This window comes from Venturia canescens, chromosome 8 (genome assembly GCF_019457755.1).
Source record: "Venturia canescens isolate UGA chromosome 8, ASM1945775v1, whole genome shotgun sequence".
Taxonomy (NCBI): domain Eukaryota; kingdom Metazoa; phylum Arthropoda; class Insecta; order Hymenoptera; family Ichneumonidae; genus Venturia; species Venturia canescens.
The window spans coordinates 3,989,584-4,005,718 of record NC_057428.1 but is presented as its reverse complement, the minus strand read 5'-3'; the positions used below and the strand labels follow the sequence as shown (position 1 = coordinate 4,005,718).

At 37.1% G+C, this 16,135-nt stretch overlaps 1 protein-coding gene across 8 annotated transcripts in view; it reads left to right on the top strand.

Annotated features, from left to right (window-relative positions):
* Nucleotides 1-16,135, top strand: part of rdgB (retinal degeneration B) — a 1,063,172-nt gene that overhangs the window by 891,014 nt on the left and 156,023 nt on the right. The gene's annotated exons all lie outside the window — the stretch shown is intronic.

Sequence of the window (16,135 nt, the reverse complement as noted above, 5' to 3'; positions counted from 1 at the left end):
AATTTTGATAAAACGTTGTGAGCCCGACAAGGATTCTCAACGCTCATTTGTCGCCGGAGATTATATTTCGAATAACTGATAAATACTTGACCTCGAATTGATATAATTCATTTTAGTACTGCACGTAACTTCCGTTATGACTTTTTTTTCATTAACTTTTTTCTTGAAAATAATTATCATGAATTTCAATTAAAGTTTGCGATTTGTTCGATAAATATTTCAAATTATCAATAAAAACTTGGCCTCCAATTGATATCATACATTTTTATACTGCATGTAACTTGGATAGTTTATTTTTCAATTTGTCCAATATTTATGAATTTTTTTGAAAATTTTTTATTTTTCTTTACAGAATTTTTTCGATTGTTTTTTATTTTTGTTTAATTTTTTTGAAGTTTTCAATTTTTCGTTTATTATTTCTATAGAATTTTTTTCCTGGTTCTGAATCTTTTTTCTATGTCATCCAGAAACAAGAGACCATCAATGTACTTGTCCCAACTTTTTTTTCCCTAGGGGAAGTTTATGGTTTGATATCACGCCTTTTTTCTCAAAAGTTGCTCATTTATGTTATGACGGTTATAGGATTTTAGTATAAATTTCTATGAATTAATTGCTTAGTACATTTTTATAGATTCCATTCTCATACGAACATTTTTTATGGGATAATCTTTTTAATGAAATTATCAGCAAATAAGGGACCATCTATGTACTTTTCCCAATCTTATTTTCCCTGTGTATGATGTTCGGCTTATAAAGTTGGTTTCCACCATAAAAAACCAATTTTTCGTAAAAATTGTAGTGAAAATATTTCGTCACAAGTCTGCCCTTGAACTTTGGCGATTTTATTCCTCATACTCTAATATGTTATGCCTATTAGGAACTCAACAGCATGGAGGAATCCGGGATGAGGCCCGAGAAATGAATTTCGGTTTATAATGTTGGTTTCCACGTAAAAGACCAATTTTTCTTCAAAATTGTACTGAAAATATTTCGGCACTGGTTTGGTCTTGGACTTTGGTGATTTTTCTCCTTGTATTCTAATATGTTTTGTCGATTGGGAATCCAAGAGCATGAAGAAATACGTGTTGTGGGCCATAATATGATTTTCGGCTTATAACGTTGGTTTCCACGAAATATGATCTATTTTTCGTCAAAATTGTACTGGAAATATTTCGTCACAGGTCTGTCTTTGGACTTTGGCTATTTTTTTTCTTCTACTCTAATATGCTATGCTTATTGGGAACCCAAGAGAATGGTAGAAAGCGGGTTGGGGGCCGAGATATGATTTTCAGCTTATAACGTTGGTTTCCACGAAAAAGGACCTATTTTTCGTCAAAATTGTACTGGAAATATTTCGGCACTGGTTTGTTTTTCCACGTTGGTGATTTTCCCCCTTATCTTCTAATATGTTCTGTATAATAGGAACCCAAGAGAGTGAAGAAATGCGTCTCGTGGGCTGTAATATGATTTTCGGCTTATAACGTTGGTTTCCGCGACAAAAGATCTATTTTTCGTCAAAATGTACTGGAAATATTTCGTCTCCTGTCTGTCCTTGGCCTTTCGCGATTTTTTCCAATTCTTCATACCAAGAAAGAACTGATGTAAAGATTTCCTTAATAGAACAGATTTTATTTATCCCTGTTCTTCAAAATTCAAATGAAAGATAGATCAAATTCATAACACGAAAAATCCAACAGATTTGCCCACTTTAAATGTCGCTTTTGCATTCTGAATCTAGAGATTTCATTTCATCCAAAACGTGCTCCCAATGAAATATATTTCCAAAGTTTGCAAGTGGCCGCTGAGGTCCAATTATCCACAGTTTGATAGTTGCTGAAAAAAAGTACCCAAAAACTTCTAACATTTATTATGCCAGAACTCAAAGCAGCAAAAAAAACTAAGCGAACTTAATTCAACAGAGCAACGGAATTCAAAGACGTTTAAGGTACCTGCATTGGTTTTGGAGGAAAACCATTTCAGGACAATTCAGAAATGAATTTAGAAATTCGAAAACTCACAATGGAGTAGAAAAAGGAAAATTGAAGTATTTAGAAAAGCGGAAGACTTTTGTGATGAATTTTCTAGATTACATGATACGGTTGAAGTAAATGATTTGAATGATTGGCACACATGCTGCAACACAGAAATATCAAAGTTTGGAAGTATTCGCTGTATATCAGTCATATAAACTTGAATACTATTTGAAAAGGAACACTTAAAAACTTGCATTTACCTTACATATTACCATAATCAAAGATAAGGGGTGATCCGTCGCATATATATTTATCCACAGAAATTTCAGAGTTCGCAGGTATCTGCTGCGGTTCAATGTATCTGCGGGGGCCGGGTTGAAATTCCGAACGGTGAGAAATCAGAAGGCTCAAAAGTCCGAAAATCTCGCTAGTGCGGTATATCTATATATTTCGAGTCCCAGCTAGATTTTCGGACTTTTGAGCCTTCTGATTTCTCACCGTTCGGAACTTCAACCCGGCCCCGTATCTGCGCAATGAGCTTCGAAGACAGCAATTTCAAATCTATCCATAAATGAGCAACTGAAGACTTTTATAATCAATTTTTTACTTCATCTAGATGTTACAGTTAGAGTCAAAATGTAAAATGAATGGCACAGTATTTAAATTGTATAGTTTGCAGATTTTTGCAGTATTTTAATGATCCGAATCTACAGCATTATAATGAAAAGTTGTCAAAAGTCATGATGTTACATTAAAATGACATAGCGCACATTGCATTCAGCAATTCTGTAAGTTTCTGGGGATGTTGGTAGGCATCATATTTGATCGCATCCAAAACTGAGCAACAGTAGACTTATCGGAATGAATTTTTTTTATAATTCCATATTTGTAGTTTGCAAAGTGGAAATACTCAACATACATGTCATTCTATAAGTTTTGTTATCAAAATTTGTGTTTGCATACCGCATTCCTAAGATACGACTTTTCATATCATCAGCAAAAAAAGCATCCATAGGCTTTCTGGAAAAGTTTCCAAATTTATCACTCGTCAGACCTAATGGGAAAAGAATAACTACACACTATACCAAGACCAGATGTTTTTTTGAAAATCTGATTTACAAAATGTGCAATTCAAGATCATGGTTAGAAACCTCTCGAATCATGTTACCACAATCATCATGAAGGAGTAGAAAATCATAGGACACATATTAGGGAACGAATTAATAATATGAATCGATCCGCTGCAAACTGATGGGGTGGAAACAAGGATCGGAGAGGGCAGAGCCAAACTGAATATCAAGCAAAATATGGGGATGTTTAAAAATAATGACGACACAAGAAATAAATTAGAAAACATTTATTCAATTAAAGTTTCTAATATCATTCTAACAGTTGCGTGTATTTTTGTTCTATTTATTCGTATATATAACCTATGTACACATGATATATAATCACGCCACTGACAATATATTCGCACTGGACAATATTTCTCGTATTCTGGTTTAATTGAAGGATTATTTCAGTTAACACTTATTTCCAATCGAACGAAATGATGAAATCTTGAAAAGTTTCGTTGACATATGCATCGCACATTTTTTATATTCTTTTTCACACACACATCACAGACTACATTTACGCGGCCGCTTTGATACCGGTTTAATATATCACAAATAACAAAATAAATAGTAATATGCACTTCTTTAGATGACGAAAATTATTTTTTTATTGATCCCGCACGTACTTCGTAATGTCGAAACTCTGTTCATACGATCAAAAACTGACACATGGTTTGTACATTATTATATGTATATCGATCGAATTTATGACTGCTGTTACCAGCTGTGCTGCGCCGTGTGCTACGTTCTGAAGTTGACGTCAGATTTCCAATCATCAACAACTAATTTCAACAACCAATCACAACGTCTAAAAATGGATGTCGTCAGATCCAACGAATCAGAAACTCGAGAGCATCAAAGTGCCTTTGATTGTGTTGTAAATACGGACGCATAAATTCTTGAATGTGTTGGTAACTTTTGCATAATCTTGAGCCCCTGCAAAGTTTTTTCTCAGCAATTACAACATCGATCATGCTGATTTAGGGCGGAAACGAAAGAGAATTACTCAATTGGCTTAAACTTCAATTTTCAAGTTGCTAAATGGCTCCTGAGCTTCGTAATTCAATAAAATCACATGCCAATTTTACCCCCACCACGGCGAATCGTTTTATTCAGAGAAAGTATAGTCTCGGCGAGAGTCTCGGGCCAGCAGACGACAGGGCTGTCAATGTACTTGTCCGGAGACTCTACCGAGTCTCTTGATTTTTTAATTGATGTTAAATAAATTTTTTTGTGAAACTGTCATTCTTTTTCCTTCAATCTGCTCTTCGTGCGGAGAACTTGATTGGGAAAGGGTCGTAAAAATAAATCAGACTTTGAATTTTCCATCTTTATCGTTTACAAATCATTTTTATTTATCCAACTATTGTGTGCTTTGTCGAAACCTAGCCACTTTACAAACAACTGACTACCACGTTTCTTCAACACTTTTTCAATGAGATATATGTCGGGATATTTTGCTCGAAGCAGCTCTTGCTCCTAAAAACCACCTGCGATGGGCTCATCTTGATGATCTTTTATATTATATGTAACTGGATTAGTTTTTCTCACTCGATATATTGTGAAAATTTCAGTTGTCCAGCTTGGTGTATAACCTTTTTCGAATACATTCTTAAATTTACTTATGCGAACTTTATCGCCGATTTTTAATTTTGCTTGGTTTCCTACTTCAGATCTACTGTATACATTGTGCAATAATTGTTTCTCATTCTCAGCGTTCACATCTTTCGGTTTCATTTTTATCGTACGATGTAATGTATCATTATATTTTATAATTAATGTATCGAGAATATCGATCCATTTCCAGTTTCCGCGAAAACTAAATTGAATCCACATTTTATTCTTAAGTGTACGATTGAAGCGCTCACAAATTGATGCTTTCAAATTACTAAATGTAGAATACAAGTGTATATTATACTTTTTCATCAAAGCCTTAAAGTTCATATTATAAAATTCTTTTCCTCGATCGACGTGAAGATTTTTCGGTATGCGTCCTTTGCTGAGAATCGTCTCCATTGCAGCACTCACATCTTTTCCACTTTTACTCTTCAACGGTGCGGCCCAGGCGAATTTGGAGAATATATCGATGACGGTGAGGAGAAATTTATGGTTGGAGTTGTGTTGTGCATATGCAGACATATCTACAAGATCAGCTTGCTAAGTCTCATCCAGGCCACGTATATCCACATGTCGACGTGGATAATTCCGCCGAGCTGGCTTATGCAGTTCTTCAACCACCGCAAGCTTCTTTTCACTCATTTTTTCTTCTCCCCCCCACGGTCCTCATCAATTGCAGAAGATAAGAGTCTGGAGGATTTTTCACTGACTTATCATTAGATGATCTCGTAAAAACTTCATTTCATCATGAAGTTCTGAGATTTCTCTCTTTATATTATCAATTTTTTCACGGAGATAGGCGAGCTCGGTTCTCACACGCTTTTCTGCAGCCGCCACATTCGATTCACACTTTTGATTCGTTGTATGAGTCACACTATGAGTTATAGAATGAATGTGTTTGCTGAATGCACCGAGTGTTACAACATCTCGAGCATTTACTGGCTCACCAACGTTGCTCAGTCGTTTTCGTTCCAAGTCGTAATGACCGTCCGATGTAATTTTAAATCCAGCACCTGGTTTACCCGGAGGACCTGCACCACGTCTACTCAACTTTCGTCGAAACACATCGACGCACATGTTGGGAATGTGGATGAAAGCAAGCCATCACATGTTAATACATGATTTCAGCTTCACGCAACTCCTCGATAATCGATATAATTTCATTCGAATGTGATGAATTTCCAGCAGCTTGCGATGCGAGCAATAAGCGAAGACGATCTACCAGCTCATTTGGATCATCCCAATGAACATAGTCGACAGAGGTATGCTTTCGTGCTACCTTATACTGAGGCAGAGTACCACCTTTCTTATCGTTGCTACCGAGCATTTGGGATATATAATTTTTAAATTTACTATTTTTATCCTGACGTACCGCACCCGTGCGTTTATAAAATTTTTTATGAGCATTCGTTGTGATGATAATTTTCTGATATTTCTCCAAGTCATTTGGTGTTAGATATTTGAGTTCGGGCTCTTTTTTAAACAACAGTTCCACCAAGCCAATACTTTTGGGATACTTTTCATCTCCAACCACTATATGATCGAGTTCGAAATGAATTGGTGAATCACCAATCATTAATCTGTTTTGAGCGAGATTTCGTACTCCATACACGCCATCTAATCTTGTTTTGTTATTACTACGCAGTAAGCCCAGATATTCACGTATCAAATTATCAACATCTCCAGATGATTCCAAGTTATCATCGTCCTCATCATCATCATTATTATCTTCATGAATATCATTATCGCTATTTTTAGTTAAGGGTACACCGACATTCTCATCAGTAATTGCATCATGCCAAATATCATCTTTGAAAGAAATATCTTGCTTCATGCTATTTTCTCCAAAATTTGGAGACTCTTCCTCCTTCTTCTCCTCCTCCTCCTCCTCCTCTTCCTCCTTTTTAACATTTACACGTTCATTCTTAATTTTAGGGTTTTTCGTATATGAAACTAGTTCTTCTAATGGTTCAACAATCGGTTTAAACACATCTTGCATTTTCTGCTGAGCACTATCACGTCCACTTTTCAACATTCGATGTTTTCGTCTGATTGCATCACTCGCCTTGGCAAGTTCACTCAATACAGCCGTCTCCTTTAAAAGTTCTTTGCACTTCATGTTGACACGAGTAAGTCAGACTTTAGACTGCCTAGTAAAATTCAGGGGAACAATTATTTATCATCATCATCATCATCATCGACAGTGAGGAAAGAATCAAATCCCCTTCTATATCTTCCAGCATTCAACTCACTGTCCTTGTCAATCGTGATGAATCCATACTTGTCCGATTTCCAACACTTGACACACATTTTTTTGAAACTTGCATAAGTCATATCCGTATTGACATGATCATTATATACATGCTTGAGGTTCATATCATCTTGTTTGAATAGCACTATAAAATTTGCATTGTCTCTCACGAGATGTTTCGGAATACGAGTATACGTCTGACAGAGATAAAAACTATCCACAATCTCGTGTCTTCCCATGGAAAAAAATGCTCTCACGTTGTCCTGTTTCTCACACGCTATATCGTCAAAGATGAATATGGAGTTTGGGCGAGCTTCACTAGGTGCCACAACTTGTTCATGCTCGTTAAATTGAAAAAATTCCACTCCTTCCACAGGTTTAAGCATTTGCTCGAGCAATCGGTATTTTGGCTGCTTCAACGATTTCGAGTATAGATATATATTCTCAAATCTCAAACCATTTGGATGTATTAGGAGCGTGAGTAAGGCATTCGTTTTTCCACAATTCGAGGGGCCACAAAATACGGCTCGAATGCTGTTAGGTAGTAAGTTTCCATGACGCTTCTTCACACTACCCGCTCCAACAATAAATTCATCGAAATTTATTATGGGGAGTTGACCGCTCGAAACTTGTTTCTTTGACTTCATCTCGCGTGCGACTGATTGAAAAAATCATATAAATGCAACTTTATAATGTTGGAATAGTCAGTCGAGTTGTAACCACTGCAGAGTGATGATTGTACATGATAAACCTGGTAAAGGTTTGGTAAACAGTATAATCAACAATCTCCCCGTGGAACTACATCTACCGGGCTATCAATATTGTGGACCTGGTACGAAATTGATCAAACGTCTTGCTCGTGGTGATCCTGGTATAAAAGCGCTGGACGCTGCGTGTAAAGAACACGATATCGCATATTCCAAAAATCGTGAAAACTTGGAAGCACGACATCTGGCGGATAAAATTTTGGCTGAACAAGCCTGGCAACGTGTAACCTCGAAAGACGCAAGTCTTGGTGAAAGAGCAAGTGCTTGGGCCGTGACAAACATTATGAAGGCGAAAAAGAAATTTGGTCTAGGTATGAAAGGAGTGACGAAAAAGACCAAAAAAAGTGTTTGCCTGAAAAAGATCATTAGTGCCGCAAAGAAAGCCATGATTCGTAGTGGTGACCCCCGTGAAATCGTCATGTCAGCATTGAAAGATGCGCGTGCCAGTGTTAAAGGTGTTAAAGTACGCACGCCTCGGGTTCTACCTGTACCTCGCAAAATCGGCGGTTTATTGCCCTTCCTCGTACCCATCTTTGCCGGCCTTAGCGCCGTTGGTGCACTGTCTGGTGGAAGTGCTGCAATAGTCAAAGCTGTAAATGCTGCTCAAGCGGCTAAAAAGGAATTGGAGGAAAGTAAACGTCACAACCGAACACTCGAGGCCATCCCTTTGGGTAAAGGTTTACATCTGAAACCATACAAACAGGGTTTGGGTCTTTACCTCGGGACAAAAAACGTATAATCACGCTACCACATCAACCACTCACCGACATCGATCTGCTAAAGTATGCGAGAGCCATGAAAATTCGTAACTTTCGTGGGGTTTTCATGCGTGACACTTTGCCTGAAAATGGACCACTCAAACAAGAATCAGCAATAGTGAATTTGGATGAAAATGTGGGCCCTGGGACACACTGGGTTGCATATAAAAAGAATGGTCAACGAGTCACATACTTTGACAGCTTCGGTAATCTCCCACCTCCACCCGAACTCATGAAATACTTCAATGTTGGTAGCGTGAAATACAATTATAAAAAGTATCAGGAATACGATACAATAATATGCGGGCATTTATGCTTGAAATTTTTGTGTGGACAACTAAATCGACGAGACAATTATGCACTATATAAATGAGGACTATGGAGCTGCGTGTTTAGTTCTAAATCTGCGAGCATCATGGATGATAGTTTGACGATCACCATTACTGGATCATCCTCCATACTCGAGGCACAATTTTTTCCACCCATCGAACCATCGCCCGACAAAAATTATACTCTTGGACTCGTCGAGCTGCTCACATTCAATTCGATTCCAAATATCGACATTGGTTGCAATGAATTTCACGTTGGAAATCATGTGGTGACCATTCCAACGGGCAGCTATGAAATTGAAGATATTGAAAAATATTTGAAAACTGAGTTGGCATCTAAAAACATACAAATTCAGCTTAAGCCGAATAATTATACGCTACGCAGTGAAATTGAGTGCAATCAATCGATTGATTTTACATCCAAAAATTCGATTGGACCTTTGCTGGGTTTTACGTCGCGTCGATTGGAGCCCAATAAAAGACATGTGTCCGATCTACCCGTGTCCATTCTCAAAGTGAACGCCATTCGAGTCGAGTGTAACATAACCACTGGTGCATACATCAACGGGCGAAAAGTTCATACAATTCACGAATTTTTCCCATCTGTACAGGCCGGCTATAAAATCATCGAAGTACCGTCAAGCGTCATTTATCTACCAATCACAACTCGTCGCATTGACAATATACAGCTTCGTATTGTCGATCAAGACGGAGATTTGATCAATTTCCGCGGTGAAGTCATCACCATAAGACTTCATATAAAATCTCAATGGGCATAATTTACAATCATCGTATTGGCAATATTAATAAGCCAACATGGGATCGCGAAAGCAGTCGTCGATCAACGCTCAAAGAGCTAACACCTCAAAACCTTCTACTATTGAAGAGTTTGGGTCTCAAAATTCGTGGAGTTCGCGTGTGAGAAATTATCTGCTTTGCTCGTTGTGCATCTGCTGCCTACAATGGAGGAAGAAATCGTAAACATTCAGACACCCGTCATGTTTGACGAATCCATCATACATTATGAGGTTCATGCTCATCAACCATACCCGTCGTCAACATACAACAACAGTGATGAAATACGTATTTCAATCCAGTATCAAGATTTATCAATTCTACCGAGTAAAAGTTCAATTCACATTTGCGGCAAACTGACAAAGGCGGATGGTGCAGCGTTAGCTGCAACGAGCCTCGTCAACAATGCCATTTGTCATTTATTCGAGGAGGTGCGTTATGAACTTAACGCAGTTGAAATCGGTCGTAATAAAAATGTGGGGATCACATCTCTCATCAAAGGATATACATCTCATTCGTCGGCGAGAAGTGCAATGCTTGAGAACACCGGTTGGCTCGATGTTGAGGAGACTAAACAAATTGTAGACGTAGCAGGCAACTTTGACGTATGCATACCACTGAGCATGCTGCTGGGATTTGCTGAAGATTATCGAAAAATGGTGGTGAATGCAAAGCACGAATTGATTTTGACTAGATCACGTTCCGATGATAATGCCATAGTTCAACCAGCCGCTGAAGATTATAAAATTACACTACGGAAAATTGAATGGCTCGTTCCATACGTCACCGTGGCGGATAAACGGAAAATTCAACTGTTGAAATTCATCGCCAAAGATACCCCAATTCCAATGAGTTTTCGTACGTGGGAATTGTATGAATATCCAATGTTACCGGCGACATCGAAACACGTGTGGTCAGTCAAGACATCAACGCAGCTGGAAAAACCTCGATATGTGATCCTGGCATTCCAAACAGGACGAAAGAATAATAAGAGGCAAAATGCGAGTAATTTTGATCATTGCAACGTTACTGATGTAAAATTATACTTGAATTCACAATGCTATCCTTATGGTAATATGAATTTGAATATAGAACAAAATCAGTATGCAGTACTGTACGATATGTATACAAACTTTCAACCGATGTACTACAATAAGGAGGCCGAACCATGGCTTACAAAAGCGGATTTTCTCAAATTTGCACCTCTCATTGTGATTGACTGCTCGAAGCAGAACGATTCTCTCAAGTCTGGACCTGTAGATGTGCGCCTCGAATTTGAAACAAGCACAAATACTCCAGCACAAACATGCGCATACTGCCTCATTCTACACGATCGCATCGTTGAATACAATCCTGTGAGTGGTGGGGTGAGAAAATTGGTATAAAACCGTACCATCAACTTCTTCGGCCAACAGTCATCATGGATTTTGTCATCGATCTACAAGGCTTCAAAGGACCGATCAATGAGTTTATTCTCAAGGAAATTTCAATCATTCGTGCGGACGTGAAGAATGCTAATCCTCTCACACTTTTCTTCGCACCACCGTATGCATGGGATTCTTTGCCGACAAAGTATAAAACGACAAACAAATGGCTGGAACGTAATTTTCATGGATTGTCATGGGATTTTGGTGTTATACCATACGATGCAGCAAGAGGAATAATTCAAACTATCTTACGCGGCGCTCATACCATCTTCGTAAAAGGCTGCGAAAAGTCTTTATGGCTGACGAACTTTTTGGATCTGTCAACGGAGATTGTCGATTTGGAGACTTTGGACTGCCCACCGTTGAAAAAACTGCCGAAAAGTCCATCGAATTGCGACCATCACCACCACACCAACGAATCGAAATTTAATTGTGCAACGAAGAATGTAAAATCTTTGCAAAGCTGGTTATACGTATATCATGCATTATGTAATAGAGGGATCTTGGAATAAACAAAACAATTTTTTCATAAATGTGTAATTTTATTTATACAATATTCCTCCTCCTCCTCCTCCTTCAACATACATTTCATCGGTGATTCAGATATATACATTTTTGCGTTGAGAATATTAGAAATCTCTTTGAGAAAATTCAATAGCGTTCCAATCACCACCGAGATATTTCATGTATAGTTGTCCACAATGAGCCGTTTCCAAAAGTTTCTCGAATACTGCTGGATTCTGATCGAATGCCTTGACAACTCGCGGTGGCAGGAATACGGTGAATTCATTCCTGATTTCGGCGACGTATCTTTTTCCCCATTTGGTATTTGCTGTCCTCACGTCCGAGACGCGATATTCTTCGTTGACTTGAAGTTCTTTCAGCTTCTTGGCAGGGAGATACTCTGACTTTGCGATGATATTGTTGATGGCGGAGAACTCCATTATGGATATAGTTTTTTGAGATTTTCTTTAAAGAGCAAGTCTTGACTCAACTTTACGAAGACGTGAAGTGATGCTTTTTTCTTCTGGACTCTGCTATTTGTAGTTTTTCCATCTATCCCTACCCCAAAACTGGATCATCCCCTTCCACACGCTTTCAAACAGGTTCAAACGTGATCTATATTGGAATCGATGCGATCTCCTCCGGTGGTCCTTTTTTCTGTACAGGCTCTTTGATTCTGCCGACGTTATGAACACGTGCATTCTAAACTTGTTCAAACACGTTCACAGCATTTCCTACAATTTCGACGTTGCGGAGCCGGACCATCAATATGAACGTCCATCGATGATACATTCCAATGTTCAACGCAACGACGTAATAATGCAATCTCACTATCGGATTTGTAATATTCGGGTAAACGATCCCACAGAATATCTGTATATTCACTAAAACATTGTTTAAAGACGGTAGGAGATATAATTTGAAGCTCCTCCGATGTCATTTCACAGGGATTTTTTATGCGTAGAGTCGTATAGATATTCACAAGTCGTTCCATTATGTGACACTTTTCACAATCTCGACGTTTAGGTCTACAAGAATCAATATGCGTATGTAGCCAGGGTTGATTAAAATGATCGTAGCACAATTGATATGATTGCACTTCACTATCACACTGCAAATACTTGGGTAAACGATTCCATAAAACAGGAATGAATGCACTATAATACTTCAAAAGCAAAGCCTTCGGTAATGATTCAAGTTCATTTGCTGTTAATGCCAATGGATGTTTCGCCGGGTGGATAGCATACATACTTGCACATCTTTCCATCTCGACCTCGACTTCAGTAATGATCCAATTTTGAAAAAAGAAATCTCGTCGAAACTTGTACCACCTCAGGAATACAAAAGATGCAACACAGGACACGTAAATTTTTCGAGGGAGGGGCAGGTGTATTTTGAAAAAAGAAATCGCCATCTCAGGAATGTAACACAGGACACATAAATCTGTCGTTGAGAGCAAATACTTCCAGTCTGATGCAAACTTTCATTTTTTCTGAGAAAAACAATATAATCCTCTAAGCAAAAATTGGGGGAGGGGCATTTTGAAAAAGAAATCTTGTCGGAACTTGCGCCACAATACAAAATACGTAACACCGGACACATAAATTTGTCATTAGTGTGACATGTAAACATCTTTCGTCACGGAGTCCGATAATTAAGATCATCTTCGGCAAGAGCACTTTAAAAAGAAAATTCCGTTCAATCTGATATACCGGAAACATAAATCAGTCATTGGAGGGTGTAAAAAAATCTTTTGTCTCTTCAAAGTGCCGCCGCACCCCCGCTGTGCGAGAACCTTCCCCTCCACATGCCGTGCAGCCCCGCAACGGTCCCCGCGCTCCCCCGTCCCCGCTCCCCCCTGAGAGCCCCGGGGTTAGAACTGGTATAGCCTTACTACTCAAGCATGTTGCTACACGAAAAAAAATTTCAAAACTCCTACCCTTAAAATGTTGTATAGCATCACTATAAGAACCCATTAATGCGCAAAACGACAATTTTGGACCCACAATTTCAAGTACTCAGTTTTAACTAAAGAACAAAATCTGATATAGGGGGTTTTTGAGAGTGCTCTTTCAGAATCTTGCATTTATTTTGTAAAATTAAATCAAAATCTTCATTATTTATTCGTTTTTAATTGAAAAGTCAAGATTTTCTAACATTTTTTTTTCAAAGCGATTTCCCTTACTGTTGCTGCTCTCAAATAACCATATTATCGCCAGCAAAGATGTTCTTAAGATCTGACGAGTCCAGAACACTGGTTATAAACACTTTTTTCTTACTCAGTTTTTGCATAATGGCGGCTTTTGCAAAACAGCATGATGACAATCTGTATGATTTTTTTTCTCGAAAGTCTTGACATAACAAAGAAATGTTCCAGAACAAAAAGTATTGAGAATCTTCTATAGAATACGTGTGGATTTTTTCAAAAATTTTCTAGCTATTTTTGTATTTTTCAATTTCGATAAATTTTTAAAATATTTAAAAGCTTTGAAAAGATTCACATTCTTTGGATGATTCTATACAATTTTTGTTATATAATTTTTTTTTTTTAAGTTGCAACTTTTTAAGAAGAAAATTATGAACCTATTTATTATTCGATAGAAAATAATTTTTTTTTCAAAAAGTTTCAACTTTACAAAAAAATTATATAACAAAAATTGTTTAGAATCATCCGAAGAATGCGTGTGAATCTTTTCCGAACTTTAAAAATTTTACAAAATTAATCGAAATTGAAAAATACAAAAATAGCTAGAAAATTTTTGAAAAAAATCAGGCGTATTCTTTAGATGATTCTCAACACTTTTTGTTGTGTTACATTTCTTTGTTAAGTTGAGTCTTTCGAGAAAAAAAATCACGTATGCTGTTTTGCAAAAACCGCCATCTTGGAAAAACTGAATAAGAAAAAAGTATTTATACATACTTTTATAATACTGGTTATAACCAATGTTCCGGAAAGGTCAGACATTGAAAACACTTTTGCTGGACTTAATATGGTTATTTGAGTGCAGCAACAGTAACGGAAATCGATTAGAGGGAAAAAAACGTTCAAAATTTTTGACTTTCCAATTCAAAACGCAAAAATAATGAAGATTTTGATTTAATTTTAAAAAATAAACGCCAGGTTCTGAAAGAGCACCCTCAAAAAACCCCTATATCAGATTTTGGAGAATTTTTCTTTTGTTTTTCAGTCAAAACTGCGTACTTGAAATTGTGTGTCCAAAAATATCGTTTTGCGCATTAATGGGTTCTTATAGTGATGCTATACAACATTTTAAGGGTAGGAGTTTTGAAATTTTTTTTCGTGTAGCAACATGCTTGTAAAACAATTTATAGAAATTTCAAGATTTTCCAAATGTATTGAGGCCCACAGTATAATCGTGACCACAGACGCAGAAAAATTCCATGTATTTTAAACGGAAAACTTCAACCCGCATGGTCGAGGGTTAAGCATTGTTTTAAAAGACTCCAAATAACGACCACCCTAATACACACATATACACACACGCGGACATATTTTATTTCGAATTTAAATTTTACTTTGTTGGAATTGAAGTGAAAACTCTCCGTGATTATCAATTTAGTCTTTTTGATGAAAAAATTTCCGCCAATGCAAAATGAAAAAAATACTGATTGCCTCAGTTTCGATTTGCCAATAGAAATTTTGTAATCAAGCACTTTCGAATAGTGTGTTATGCGTTTACAGACAATGCGATTATACTGCCTTTCTATATTTTTGTAGTCCCTGGCTCTTTTTCGTCATTCCTGTTTTGGGTTATTTTATTACAAGACGATGCCGCGTCTTTAGATATTCTGCAATAACAAACATCGACAAGTCTGATGATACAATCAGAGAGAGAGCTCATGAGAAAGAGCGGAGGCATGGATTTTTATTTCTAATGTTTCAGAATCCGGACTACATCTCAAGATATATATAGAAAAAATCTCTAACCTTTCTAAATATTTTTACCATCAATCCGAACGTTGTTGACAATTTTCGGTTTTTTTTCCGTTACACAACACTCTTGGATTCCTCGGTCTTTATCTCTTTCTTCTTCACTTTTTTCTCTCCACTTTCACTAAAACATTGTACTGCTTTTATTTATTTTCTACAGAACCGGAAAAAATTGGAACAGTTTCGGTGAATTGTAACATTCGCGATCTTTATAACCTCATTTAGTTAGCATTGAAATAACACACCATACGTCATATCATAACGGAAATATATAGGTATATACTTGTACTACCGACCGGGATATCGGTGAACTGTCAAATCGCGATCTTTATAACCTCATCATCTATCAGCATAAACAACACACCATACGTCATACGACACGAAAATATATAGGTATATATTGGTATTATGGCACCAGATTTGTCACTAGATATAAAACAAATAAACATCAAAAATGTGTGCGAAAATCCGACCCATTTTTTGATGCAATTAAAAAATAAATAATTAATATCTCTTCAACGCGTTAAGCTAGAGTTCGATGAAGTCGCAATCGAAAGAAAAAAAATAATAAAAAATATGTCAACGTATAATATTCTCCGAAATGATATAGTTAATTAATTATTGAAGAAACAAATTTTGAAAATTTT